Source organism: Branchiostoma lanceolatum, chromosome 9 (assembly GCF_035083965.1).
Source record: "Branchiostoma lanceolatum isolate klBraLanc5 chromosome 9, klBraLanc5.hap2, whole genome shotgun sequence".
NCBI lineage: Eukaryota > Metazoa > Chordata > Leptocardii > Amphioxiformes > Branchiostomatidae > Branchiostoma > Branchiostoma lanceolatum.
In genome coordinates this window covers 15,908,997-15,923,540 of record NC_089730.1, presented here as the reverse complement: position 1 = coordinate 15,923,540, position 14,544 = coordinate 15,908,997, and the positions used below count along the sequence as shown (strand labels likewise).

Genomic DNA, 14,544 nt, shown 5'->3' with positions numbered 1-14,544 from the left:
TTCCCATTTACCGTTGCCACTTACGTTCAAGTAAGCCACGGTCAGCTGCTTAAAAGGAGTCGAGGTCACAAAATTGCTGCCTAGAATCCCGGATATGAGTACAATATCACCGAAGAAAGGGTCCTGAAAGGACATATATGTTCCAATATCATATACCTGGTCACACAAAAACAACTTTCTCCAATTTTACAGCACGCTAGTGTTCGACTTTCACCATTATCGTCTTCTGATATTTAAGTTGAGCCAGCAGCTACTTTATTCTAAAGGAAATTGGTCAGGTGTTTTTCCTCTGACAGAAAAAGAGTTATTCGTATGTGAACTATGTAAAGACAGTGTCCTTCAACTGTATGACCACTACATATATATGCATCTTTTGGACAAAAACATCCTCTGGCATATACAAGCCCATAGTTTGGTAAACGCCAAAGATCAATCACGGTAAAACTCAATGATGTGAATGAAGTGAAGTGATGTGGTGTGAAAGCCACCGGATCCAGTGTCTCCGTCACAGTCTACGTTTTCCTCGGACGATTTGGTGCCTGCGTCCCGGCCAGCTATAGCTCCCCCGAACTGCGCCTCACCGTATATAAGCTGATGTATAGGAGGTATCGTTAAATAATGGGAGGAGAAGAGTGAAATATGAGTCACCCCGGACGAGCGGCTCCGCGAGTTCACATTACTGTAAGATCACCGTGGCAGATATGGCCATATGCTCTCCCTATGATACATTCGGCGCCCAAAGACTAAGGGTAACATTTGCTCAAGGCGGCGCACACGTTCATACCCCGTCTCCATGACAACAAATGATGTATAACTTGCAGGACGGGCTTTGCCATCGATTGGTTTTCGGGGGCAGTGTTCATGGAAAATGTTGTTATTTCAGTTGCAGTTTAGAAATATACTACACGGAATAAATAGGACTGCATTCAGTTGCTACTCTATAATCCTGCAAACCCCGGTACCAAGTTTTCTATTAAAGAAAGGAGGAGGAAAAAGCATATATTACTTATACCAGGCCCTCTTCCTCTATAGTAATTAAACTTAATCATATACATGATTACCGATAGTCAATAACAATGTCTAAAGTAATACTAGGAAATGATAACGTTATTTCGAGAGTTGAAATATAAAGTAGAGAGAGAGATGTAGTTTCCTACAAGTACCTTCTTAGCATTATATAGATATACGTCTTATTCTAAGTCTAAACTACTTGGCATATGCATTCCAAACATAATTGTTTCCATATCATTCTTCCAATTGGCCTGCATCTGTGCTATTGTAGATTAATTCATTTCTCTTCCACCTAATCCGCGGATCATACTACATTTTTTTTGGCAAGGACTACTACTCTTTGTAACTATAAACGATACCTTTTTTTAGCTATGCTTTCCTTTAATTCGTGGGTTGACAATAGTATAGCAGAACAGTATATCGTTATGTTAATTCCGCATGAATATGTAGACAGTTGCTATTGTATATGCATGTCAGGACGGATAGATAAATATCAACCTTTAGATTCGTGCGACATCAATAGAACATATTTTGTATGGGACATAGCATCTGTGTCTATCCACTGAAGTGATAAGTGATGGTAACCGTTGCACAATTTCAGTCGGCCTCATTTGCAGCATAATTCAATTCTGAATATCGGACGGGACAAGAGCCGGTACCGGTGTTACGGTTATATAGGCAGTGATAGACCATCATTTGTTCGCGGTTTTTCCAGCCTCTCCGGGGGCCTCGACCCTCGTGGTACACGGAAAGCTTTCAGGTCGGCAAAGCGTATTTCATTTTCCCCAGCCCTGATTCCTACTGCACCGACACAGAAGGTAGGTGTTCTGACCTTTGATTTTGTGTTAAGTCGTTCATATCCGCCCCGCGCTCTCGGTGTGGATGCGGATCTATTCGTGTTGGATATGAGGATAGAGGATTAAGTGAAAAAAGCCCCGTGACTACACGTCATTCGAGAGCCAGCTTGTGAATAACACGTGCCTACGGGGATATACAAGCACGAAACTCTGTGTACACGGGAAATACAGGTCTACGCTGAGTATTTTTAGAGGCTTGCGTTACACTCTTAACGTACGGACCAAACAAGGTAAGACCACTTAGCATTGGCGTGGGCAACCCCGTATCTGAACACGATAGTGATAGTCTGTAGCCTTTGTGAATTTCCCTATGGCATATCTGTGCATGTCGTGCTCCGTGAATCAAATGCTACATTTGTAGTGCGCTTGAGGCAGCATGCTGTTAAACATGATAAATACTCGGAATCTTGTTGTGCGATCTTCCCTGACGTGTACGTAGGCGTTATCGTACTCGTCAGTTGTACGTGGAGCCGCCAAATCGTTAGCAGTTGTCATGGGTACACGTACACCGTCACGAGTAAGTCAGCTCTCTCTAGCCTTGAGCGCACAGTGACCTTACGCAAAACGTCAAGCCCGCTGAGTATCTCTTCAAGCTGTCAACCATAACCTTCTGTATCACGTACAGTTATTTATCACTCCTCTGTAAGCGAGTCCAAAGAGAGAAGGAAACGAGTACCTCTGGTAGTTGAAATCGTCAAGCTCGTCTGGCATGAGCTATCCCTATTTGGAGAAAGTCCACCTAAATCGTTAATCTTCTTGTAACACCCAGCACTAGGGAATGTTTTTTTCCCTAAAGTCAACACGACGTTTGGCATATCATTGGTAATAGCAGCAATCCCTTTTCCAGAAGTTTAAATGTACACTTGTCAAGATGTGTCGTGTTCATTTTGACATAGGTGTTGTCTGTCAAACTCCTGTCTGTGGGTTTCTTTGCATCAAAGCAGACTGTAGGATTTGAATCGACGACAGCGATTCCTTTCTTTTTTTTTACGAGGCAGTTCTAGTCCAGGGTGTAAGAGAATTGCTGCTCTCATCTTGTCAGTGAAATGGTTTGCGTAACGTATTCCTTCGGTGTCTCTTCCCGGGCCGCGGGATATGCATATACTTAAAATACCTTTAACAGCATAAATCATGCTTTTTGAATAATTTGCATATCAATTTGCCATAACTGTTGTTTACTTGCTTGTAGTAGTACTAATGTTATTTGAACATTGCCCGGGCGTCAGCCGGAAGGATGCGTGCTTGATAATTTACGATAATGCCTTTCAGAGTGAAAGGGAGGATCTATTTTACTGGACTTGGCCATCATGGTGGTTGTTTTCTCATGCAGATTGTAGGTTTTGGTATCAGGATACCTGTGATGGCATCATAGGGACAGAAAGCATCCCCATTTGCAGTCCATTTGCAACTATTACAGGACACAAACTCACTATGGGCTTACAGCTATAACATAATGCATACTCTTTTTTCTTTCGCTCTTTCTGCATATAATGACCCCATACTTATCGCTGTATATATGACTCCGTTTCTATGTAAGGAAAAGTATTTTGCCCGTTTAAATCTTAAACTTTCATGAATTAATCAATATTGATACATACCTTCAAGACCATATCTAAAAAAACACCAACAAGAATGCGTGATGGAATTGACTGAAAAAAAATTGATTAAATACGTATATATAACACATAGGATAAGGCAACCACTTGTCAAATACAAGAAAGTGGACTCATCATTTTTCACCAGAAACCTTCTGCCGTGTAATTGGTCTAAATGCACGTGACCTTAACTAGGGCCTACAAAACTGAGCGGGGACGGGGGACGATGTCAACTTTCAACCAACCATTTCTAATGTATTGTTGGTTTGAACGGGGAGTTGGAGAAGCAATATATGAGAGAATGTACAATCCCGCCCTCAACAGAAAAGGGGGTCTCCGCGTTGAATTTCCAGGCACTAAGGACAACGCACCCCCCCCCCCCCCACCGGAACAACAATATTTAGCTCCTAAAACAACAGGAGCTAATTGATTCATTAGCAGACAATTTTGTCTTAACGTACTATCCTATTGAACCATCTGAAATTGTCTTTACCTCATTAACATATCTATTCAGAGTTTTGGTATAAAACCTAGTTCTACCAGATCCTTCTTTAGTCACTGACGAAAGATAGCGGATGCTGTCTGAAACGTCTGACAGTTTCTAAATTTTATACAGTAGCTTGAGTAACTATTTACGGCGTATCTTACTACCTGGATGTCTAACCTTCATCAACGCATTTCTAATGTATTTAGTACATTGTTAGACTGAATGCTGCTCCAATAACTGTTCCTTATTTCGACCATTTATTAAGTTAAAAGATTACAGTACACAAGTAGAATTGATACGCATTACATCATGTCTTTTTTCGGGATGCGTGTATATCTAACATTGTCCCCCACCAGTCCTCCCACTCAGACATACAAAGTAATGACGTTGTCATTCCCTTACCACCAGACCGTTAGATCCTGTGCTTATAAAACATGGATGTATCAGATCTTATATACTGTTGGACGGCCCCATATGAACACACTCTGATATACGTCATATTGTTGTAACGTGTCTTGGTTGGCAGGTTCCGATATTGTAACATCTCCTCAGCGATAAAACCAGGGAGCAATAATCAAATTGACCATGGGCGGAAGGATGTTGTGGTTGAAGTGTCGGGTCCAAGTTGTCGCCTGCTTCCTCCCGGAAGTCAAATCGGATGAAATATAATTTGGATGAACATCAGGACGCATCAACTTTCTCTCAAACGGGACGGGGGGCGATACCTACCTCCAACAAACTTTGACCCATAGCTGACGTCACACCTGCGAAAACAAGTGTCCATAGCATTTGGCTCAGATAGCTGATAAAAACCGAGTGATTTGGGCAAAAATTCCGTGAATTCAATTCTTTGAGTTGGAGAAAAGTTTATTTCTCATTCTGTAATTTGAATAAAGTTGCCAATGAAAAAGAGTCACATGTGACATCTTGGCTGGATGCCACATGTGAGCACGTTGTAGGTTTTAACTCTACTGCTGTATGTAAATGACCGCCATTCCTGTGGTGTAGGGACCATTGCGTCATCCTTTCACCTACATTGACTTGCAAGATACTCATATCTCAATCCCGTCAACAGGCAGTGACGTACAGATACCCTGATTAAAATCACATCCACTACTCTGGCATCCAGACGACTCAAAGTTCAGAGGACCCGTCACGTCCTAATCTGATTGTGCAATGATTGATGAGTTGGTGGGTATAGAGGCTTGAGCCTCCTCATGACATGCATTTTTGACTGAGGCCTTTTTTCTAGGTCAACTGATACATTCGGTGTAGGCGCGGGCACAAAGGTGGCTGTGGGAAGTTTGCCAACAATCGAGAGAGTCTCTGTGTTTTAGGTTCCAACTGAACCATTCCTGCCAAAATCACAGCCATACTGCAGTAGAGACTGTACTGCATGAAGCATGCGTAAAGATTGCGTTTTTGTCACCATGACAATATCTATAGGTCGCTTATAAACAGGATGTATATAAACAACCCATGAATATTGTCATGGTGAGAAAAATGCAATCTTTACGCATGCTTTAAAGTATGCTTAAAGTTTTCGTGCACTTCCACTCTCTTAACCAGACACTGTATTTCCATACGCATGTACTTTTGACATTGAAACAGACTGGGAAAGAGCTGTGCAGTGTTGAAAGTACAGAATTCCCAGCGACTCTACCTTTGATATACGACTTAAATGGACAAAGTGCGAGGACGTTCGTATGTGAAGGATCGTTTGATGGGAGATAAGGTCGAACCATTTATTTTTGCGACCCTCGTATCTGTTGTGTCTCTCCATTCCGACAAAGCCACTTCTCAACGACTGTAGTAGACAGGCATTGCCGTGTATCACCCTACCTCTTTGCTTTAGTGGTTTGAAGTATGTATCTGATACCATCTGGGTTATGTGACGACTTTTTTTCTCGAAGATGTTTAACTATTTGGGGTGTGCATGATCAATGATGGATTACATCAGCATTGGCAGGATTCGCAAACATTTATGACATCAAAGGCAACACATAGATCTAAATGTATGAAATCTAGACAAATACTTGACAAGAATGAAGAATAGTTGACCTACATAAGAATGTATACTGCACCTGCAACTACTACCGATTTATCATGATTAAAAGCTGTGCGTAGCGATATGTGCAAAACGTGCTGTACATGCTGTAGGGTGTACAATGACCTGTGTCATATGAGATATCTAACTCACTTGGTGAGGGTTATTTTCATGCTCTCCTCTATATATGAGCATGGAATGCATGAAAGACCTACAGTCGTACAGTCAGATAATATGAATATTGCCTAAAGTAGTAGTAATGTTTTTTTCAAGTTAAGCAAGCAGCTGCTGTATTGTATCTGACTTTGTACACAAATGATTCATGGTCCGAATCCAATTGAATGTATTTAGAAATATTATATAACATTAATGATTATAGCTAACATTAATGATTATAGCTGTATCCTCTTGAATAAGATGTTTTGCGGGACGTGTTAACTAAATCATAATCTACAGGAATTTTAGTTTTCTAAAGGGTTAATTAAAGCACACGATGTTTGCTTGTTCTCGTTGCTTTTTGAAACCGTCATTACCAGCACTTGTTAATGCTCAACGTAAAGGCCAGAGCTGCAAAACATGATGCAGCAGACACGTCTGAACCAGGCGAATTCCTTCCGTAGTGCCTCCCATAAGATATAAATATGTTCTCTCCGAGAAATAATTCACCTGCAGGCCATACATTCGGAAGTGACCCATTCATGACCCTGAGAACCAACTCTGTTTCAGCGCCCACGGTCTCCACATTCTTCACAACACGCGACCCCGGGATGATTATAGTGTTGCAGAAAATGTAGAGTAGTGTTGGGAAGCGCACTTCTACGGGACAAAAACACACCAACAAAGTAATAAAAGGGCTCTTATAGTGCTTTCAAGCATTGTCCATCGTTGTAGGGATGCGCCATAAATATTCTTCAGAGAGTGCATATCTAGATATGTCTATGCCATATCAAATGGCGTTGGCTGTATGTATGCTGGTGCCGTACTAAGTTTGAACACCTTTTGAGGAGGATGTTATATGAAAGGTGGTCTTGAGGGATTCCTAAGATAAGTTCAGCTGGCGTGTGCAGCATGTATGTTTCGGCGTCTAGAGTGTAATACTATGTACAGTGTATCTATCGGTGGAGTAAAGGATATATCATTCATCATATATGCCGTTGATCAATTTAGAATAGTTCATTCAACTTGTGAAAGCCCCATCTGATGATGATACGTGTGATAAGAAGTATCAACAGGAAGGGTTGTGGCACCCAAAAATACTTTTTTTTAAACTGGATGTTCAAAACTGAGCATGTTGGGGTTTTAAAAAAAATTGTTGATAAACTTTGTCCAGAATTCATCTTATAGGCGAAGTACTAAATGGGCTGTTGAATAACATTAATCGTATCGCCTATAACTTTAAAATCCTTGTTTTCAAATTACATAGTTTAAAAGCTTGTTGACGTCTATAGTTGCACTTTAGTAGGAATATACATGAATATATTTTCCATACAAAATAACTCCATACCTGATATACCATAGGTACAAATTGAATGTGGTCATCCCTATGCTTATATCCCATACAGATATAGCGATCAATCATATGTGTTACGAACCATTGGTTTTAATGAAATGTTCATATTACCGCCTGTCAATGAGCCTCTGTAGGGTATTGGTAATATTGTTGTTATGGATCTTATGGCAAAACTGGTATGAGTAGGGCAGCAACGTTTTATTAGCTTTCTTGTGGGTGCAGTAGTGTATAGGTCTCAGAAATGTGTTGCATTATATACAGAATTCAGCTAGGTTGGGCACTGATCATTACTCCCAACATTTTACGAACAGGTTTTCAGTGTACGTTTGTGAAAAGTCAATTACTGAAGGTTTATTACATTAGTTTAGAATTCAGCTGAGTTTGGTACTGTATATTAATATCAATGTCTATCAAAACTTTACATTGTTACAGACGCGGTGTTGGAATTATAATATTTTCTTGACACTAGACATATAGTCACAAACACACACTAACGAAACATTGGAATCAAGAGTGGTGGTCCTCTATAAAAAAGAGGATTTATGGTATTCATTCGCTTTCAGGTTTGGTTTCATCAAGCTCTCCGGATCCTATAGTGATACATCTCCATTATTCCTAAATAAATGATACAGATATCAACTTCTAATTCGTACTTAAGGTGACGAAACAATATTGTATGCAGTAACCCACAAAATAAAATCTGTAACAAATCATAATAACTAGCTATACTGTGCGCTTTCTGATTCCACAGTGTAAAGTTATTTTTTAATTTGAAAGGTATTATTGAATACAAAATAAATACGTTACAACGTGGAGGAACACGAAAATTGTTGTAGATGTTTTCCTTATCTCCTGGCCACGTACATAGTACATGTGTACAGCCCTACCTTCTATTATTGGTGATCGCTAGCTCATACCAATTCATAATTCCCGGACATTACGTCTGCGAGAGGTAATAACTAGGATCGATTTGCCGCTATGGCACGGAGGCCTCCACTGCGATGCTGCCCACTGCCATTTTGTGCTTGGTTAAACTTTGTGGAACACGTGGTGGTTAGCTGGGACCAATCTCATCACAGTAATGGGGTGTTGATGGCTCCTAATTTCCATCCTGACACGCCAAATCACTGTTTTCCATTACCCCTATTGATTGACAGTGGCCCTGAACAGGTGGCGTCCATATGAGACTACAATCAGATGGATGTGAAATTGGCCATGGTGAGAGGCTTGGTCACTTTCCTGATTAGGATCTTTTTTATCCGTCTCATAAGCTGCGTTGTGAACGTTCGCAGTGAAAAAGTTTACGAGTCTTCAGATTCACGTTATCGGGTATTTATGCACTCGTAGTTTTCAAGGATGAAGAACTTATCGTATGGTCGTATAACGGACTGTTAGATGGTGTTTTTATGGAAGGTTCCGTTCTTTAATCGGTTGTTCATAGATGTATGCATAACCTGACAGGCTTTCTACGTATGAACAATTTTTACTTTATATGTCCATCACCTTTGGTTTATATTGACAGTGAAATTATGACAGATAAGTTTATTACCATTGTTTGAGCAAGGTTGGTGCTTGACTGGCTGTTATGAAGATTGTGGAAAACCCTTTGCTCACGGCGGTGGTCATTAAATTCTTACGACCAAACATAAGTCAAACTTAACGCTGGATTCTATCATCTAGCTGTACTTACCAATTTGATAAGATGACATTAAGATATTCCGAGAAGATGATACGACAGTATTTTTTGGCCTTGAGAGAAAATTCTATTTGGTATTTCGCTTTTACGTGCTAGCCGTCGCTATGCATGGTACTCACAGATGAGAATACAGGCTTTACATTTGATAATGTTAAAGGCATATACAATGTCATACGTATTATTATTGTGCGTCCATTTAAGGGGCATACCAGGGATACACTAAAGTGTAGGCTTAGCTACAAAGTAAGCCACGTGCCTTTTATTTTTAGCCAAACATTGCCAGTGCTGCTAATGGACCGACTGAAACGTCATCGAGCGGACAGAACAGGCGGCAATGCCGCGGCATGTAACCTTTGAATAACCTTTCGCCAGTCTGCTGCGCATGCATACATTAAGGGGAGGATGTCCGTGTAATTTTTGTTGTCACCTGTTTGAAGTCACATTTTCCGTTAAGGATAACTCATTCTATAAGAAGCATAATGCTTATGATTATATAATAGATAAATGAATATCAAATATTATACATTTTCTAACTCATTCTTACAAAATCACGGTGCTCGTATGATTTATTACTCCGATGTTTGAAGGCGACTACTTTATGTTAAATTATTATGATGTACAATTCATATAGTTTTTGAGAGTAATCCTATATATACCGGATTTGTCATGATTCTGAAGGCTTCCTTGAAAATCAGTTATATATATATATATTACCAGTTAACTTAAGGACCAAACTAAAGATTCATATATCAAATAAATAAATGGTGCAACAATAAGGATCTAATACGAAGTGGCAAAATCATAGAGCAATAATATGACAATCTTGTATCGTAAGTTTTCACATCTTGAGAGTGTTATTGTCGTTGTTTAGTTGTGCGATCTTTAAGCAACACACCTCATTTAATTTCGTCTTCCTGTCACTGCATTTGGTTTACTCTGTTGACTTTCTTATTCGTGTAATTCGGAATGGACTCAGTCATGAACTTGCGAGAAACGTTTACATTACAATGCTGTTTTCTTATGAAATCACATAAACGTTAAAATATGGTCTCTATTACTTCAATTTTGGCTCAAAGTGTTGGAATAATTACTGCCTTTTGTCGGCCCATTGATGGTATTTACTGCCTTCTAGAGACTGTCTTTATCTGTATCCCATTCAGATTTGTCACTAAGATGCACCATTCGTCAGGACACCAATAATCGCGGACCCTATTACACTTCAATTTTTCTGGATTTATCCACGACTAAGTGTGTGCCTGATGGTAAACCCACTCATGAACAGTGATTATTGGGGTGTTTATGTATTTTTCGTGCATTCCATTAATTCCACCCATTATCTCTCGTTAACGATGATACCTTAATGCCACATCAAGATTCAACCTCCTGAATGAAACCCAATGTTGAATTGTAGGGACGGCATAGTCATTAAAGGAAAGAATTACCTTCACATTATCATGTAATAAAATTGGTACTCTGTCTTTATTTTAGGATGTTTTCCATAAAATTTTTTGGTATAGCGACAAAGCTGATTTGTTATTTTGGGCGTGGTGATAAAAGTGGTTTACTAGGGCAGTCCACAACATTTACTCGTATGGTGTGCCAGCCAGTTTCCAGTGATCAATCTAAGTATTTACCAAACGTAACGCCAGATAAAGGTCTTGAGGTATGCTAACATCGTATTAGAGAGAGATGAAAACCCGAAAAGTTAACATAAGGAATATTAATGCTGACCCTCTGCTACCAACTTCCTGAAAGAGAAGCACAGAACTGTTCATATGTATTTCTAAGTGTAAGCAGCCTTTACTGACAAATAGTGCGCTGAATCGGCCTTAACACTGCGCAAATGTTCTTGCCACATATATATACATCGGCCAAGTATCGGGATGATGCGCAGCATTTGGAGGCGGCAACCGTACACAGCCCCATTACATTAGACCGGCTCGCTTTTAAAGGCGAGAAACTGACCGGATGTACGGAGGCTTACCCTTTGATGAAGGTCATGACCACAGATGACAGCTGTAACAGTAGGGTTTGACCTTCAGGAAGAAGAGGTTCTTTGTGCAATCATATTTTCCGGTCTATTCCATCCCTGAAATGGAATGCCTTGCAGTCATACTGAGTGGACGTTGAGTGTTAAGAAAGTGCACAGAAAGCGAACACTGTGCCAGAGAGAATGTCTCAGACAGATCATATCTATATGTAAGCTGATTATTCATTATCATCGTACGGCAAGAAGTTTCTCAGTTGCTGACAAGCATAATTTGGCCTCTAATTAGTGCATATTAAGTGGATAAGAAATCGCGAATACTACTGGACAGAAAGACTGATCTCTTGATTTGGAGAACTTTTTCTCTCAGATCAGATGTAAAAACTACCTGCCTTTTGAGATGGTCCATAGGGTCTATGAGATTTCTGACCTGAAAAAAACAACAAAAGAAAACGTGAATTGGTCTTGCAATATTTCTTTGTCAATGTGAATATTTGTGATACGCTTTTAGTCTTGATTAACCTGACCTGCCTTTGAGCAAGAATGGACTGAAAGTATCAATTGCAAAAACGGTACACACAGATTATTCAAACGAGCACTATACTAGCGAGCACCCTTCGCATCAAATAGGAGAGAACCCTTTTGATGTTTTCTATGGCAGTAGGCTCGAGAACGCTAAGTAAGCACAAAGTGGATGCCACCCCGGGCACTAGAGTACTTATGATGGGAAATAATAGTAGTTTCGTCATTCCCAGTAGGGTCGGTGGATGGCAGAGTGCTATTTAAGCAGTGCCATTGATCCAATTACAGGAAACCAATAATCCTTTCACGTACTCGTTGGAATGCCAGGTCCATTACATGGAAGACCCTATATGATTATCAACATGCCATAAAGCTAAATGAATGACTGAACGCTTTACCTAAGAAGAGAGAGCTTATTTGATCGGCCATTTGTAGTCACGGAAAGTTTGGATTTCATGCAAAGATTTTGGTGCAAATCTTTGAATGTTTCAGACATATCTAATTTTCAAAACTTGTTCGATATTCTGGAATAGGGTAGAGAGAGCCTTAATAAGTGATGCTCTAAAACCCATAATAAGCAACATGTAAACGTGCATGATTGATTAAGTGTTTTCTATGTTAATACATGTAGAATTCAACACGGTTTATTCCGTATACGTATCACCCGAGGTTCCAGAGACTCGCGGGAGGGTTTGGACCGAGGGTGATGCGGAAGACACCGTCTTGTATTTCATACCCACCCGGGAAAACACACATTTCAACGCGAAATGCGCCGGAAGCTGAGAAAAGTTGGTGTCCTCGAACAAAGAATTGTAACAACAGCAGTTCCAACGTCCGAAACCGGTATTCGAATTTTCGACAGTGGCACAACCGGCGCACGTCAAGTTGGTTCAAAATATTCTATGGAAGCTCGTGTGATAAAAGTGAGGCCCTGTGTGATACCCAAAAATATCACCCGGTCCGGAACACCCGTATGAAACGCTATCCCTGTCCAGGTTTCACACACAACTTATCCTTAGAAGTACACAGAAAACTTCCTTATAACTTTTACCCTCAATCCATGATCCAGTACGTAAGAGGTCGTCTCTCAGCTCTTTGATCTAAACGTGAGTGATGTCCTTCATGTGATATAGCATGCAGGGTAGGGGGGTCTAAATGTGTGGTAAAGCCAATTTCAAGTTGCACCGACCTGGTCAACATTAGTATTAGGAATTTGCAGCCATTTTGCCAATCACAAAAAGTTATGGTCTAATGAAGGTTGTATTATGTTCGGATTGAGCCTAACTGTTCCTGCATAGATTATATGAAAATAGTCAATACATCTATTGGCATTGCGCCGTTCTTGCATCAAATTGGATAATTGCAGTATTAGATAATTGGGTTAGATATAGCCAAGAAATCGGATTAGGACTGGATGTCTTAACCACAATGTGATCTCCTTAATATGGTTGTCTTAAAATGTCTATGGCATTTCTATCAAAATTGGCCGATTATTGACTGAATATATGAAAATAGCCACTGGTGCTAGTGCAGGTTTTGAAAAAAAGGCTACCGTCATCTGTATGTGAAGTGTGTTACTAAAATTTGATGATTTCAACCTTGTCTGTGGGAATTTCCTTTGTGGTGACGCATTCCTGTGCGGTTAGACAAATTGATTTGATGCGTCTCCTTTGGATTAAGTTCCGCACGTGATGATGTTACATCTGGACGTTTTCTCGTGATCATTGAATCAGAAGTAGAGGTTTGATGTTTTTCTTTGAAAAGGTATGCCAAATCTTAACATACTCGTGGAACATCTCACGGAAGGAAAAATCATGGTTGCAAATTGGTAAGATGTAGACCATTTTATGTCTACCGTTTCACTCTCCAAGACTAGTATAGATTCGGCTCTGGCTTGTTTTTGACGTCTAGTTTAAGCGTTTTTTTCTCGCTTTCTATTTTGTCAGGCTTTCCTTTTGTCAGCCAGCCAAATGTTTGGTGTTTGACTGGCCTGTTCAAAAGGCTTTAAAAGACGTCAAAGGCAAGCTGTAGCCAAACATCTGTTTAGAGACTGTCTAGCCTAGCTTTCGGTGCCAGCACGGGCCAAAACTACTGTCGATATAGGCTGTATCTAAATACTACGCAGCAAATATACTCCGCACTAATCAACATGTATCTTAAGTATGCTCGCTTTTTCATTTCCTGCTTCCTGTTTATTTCTTATATTTGGCCTCTATTTCATATTGTGGTAACATCATTTACAGTTATTCCATTGTGAAAAAAAAGTTTCATGTTCTGTCTACTTGAAATGTGTGATTCCAGCGTTCATCAAGACCTAATGACAGTTAAGAGGCATACAAGAGAAATACGCACGCTTTGCTGTAGTGGCGTGTCCATCAATTCAGGATATTGACCATCACGAAGATGTCAAGCGGAAATACTGCTAACTTCTTTTAAAAGCCTAAAGAAAGACCAAGACGCTGTAAAATCGATCGTAGGCCTAGGGACAGAAAGAACAACTCTACTGAAATACTAAGTTGATAAGTGAACCGGCGTGGCATATTTTTGGAACTGTGTATTGATCAGTGGTTGAGACGGGACCCAGCTGCGTGTAGGGGTTGCGGAAGATTGGATCATCCGGAGGGACCCTGCTGGTGAGCAGGTCCTTCAATATCATAGCGGTATGACCTTCAAACTTTGACTACCGTCTCAAGTCGATATATAGAGCGTTTTTAAATGACACCATCGCTTTGTCTGCCGCCATGTTGGTGTCCCTATTTGCATTTCAGTTAATTATAGCTCAAGTTTAAGATATTGAGAGATCTTCTGACCCTCTCAAATGATCACTATTGA

The 14,544-nt window shown here is 40.2% G+C and overlaps 1 protein-coding gene across 2 annotated transcripts in view; it reads left to right on the top strand.

Annotated features, from left to right (window-relative positions):
- Window positions 1–1,668: 1,668 nt before the first annotated feature.
- LOC136441900 (netrin-G1-like) overlaps window positions 1,669–14,544 on the top strand; it is a 97,012-nt gene continuing 84,136 nt past the window's right edge. The window contains exon 1 of one of the 2 annotated variants that reach the window (XM_066438448.1): window positions 1,669–1,829. The gene's annotated coding sequence lies outside the window, so the exon portion shown is untranslated. Of the gene's footprint in view, window positions 1,830–1,978; window positions 2,099–14,544 lie in introns of those variants that run through there. The other variant, XM_066438449.1, reaches the window with a different exon arrangement.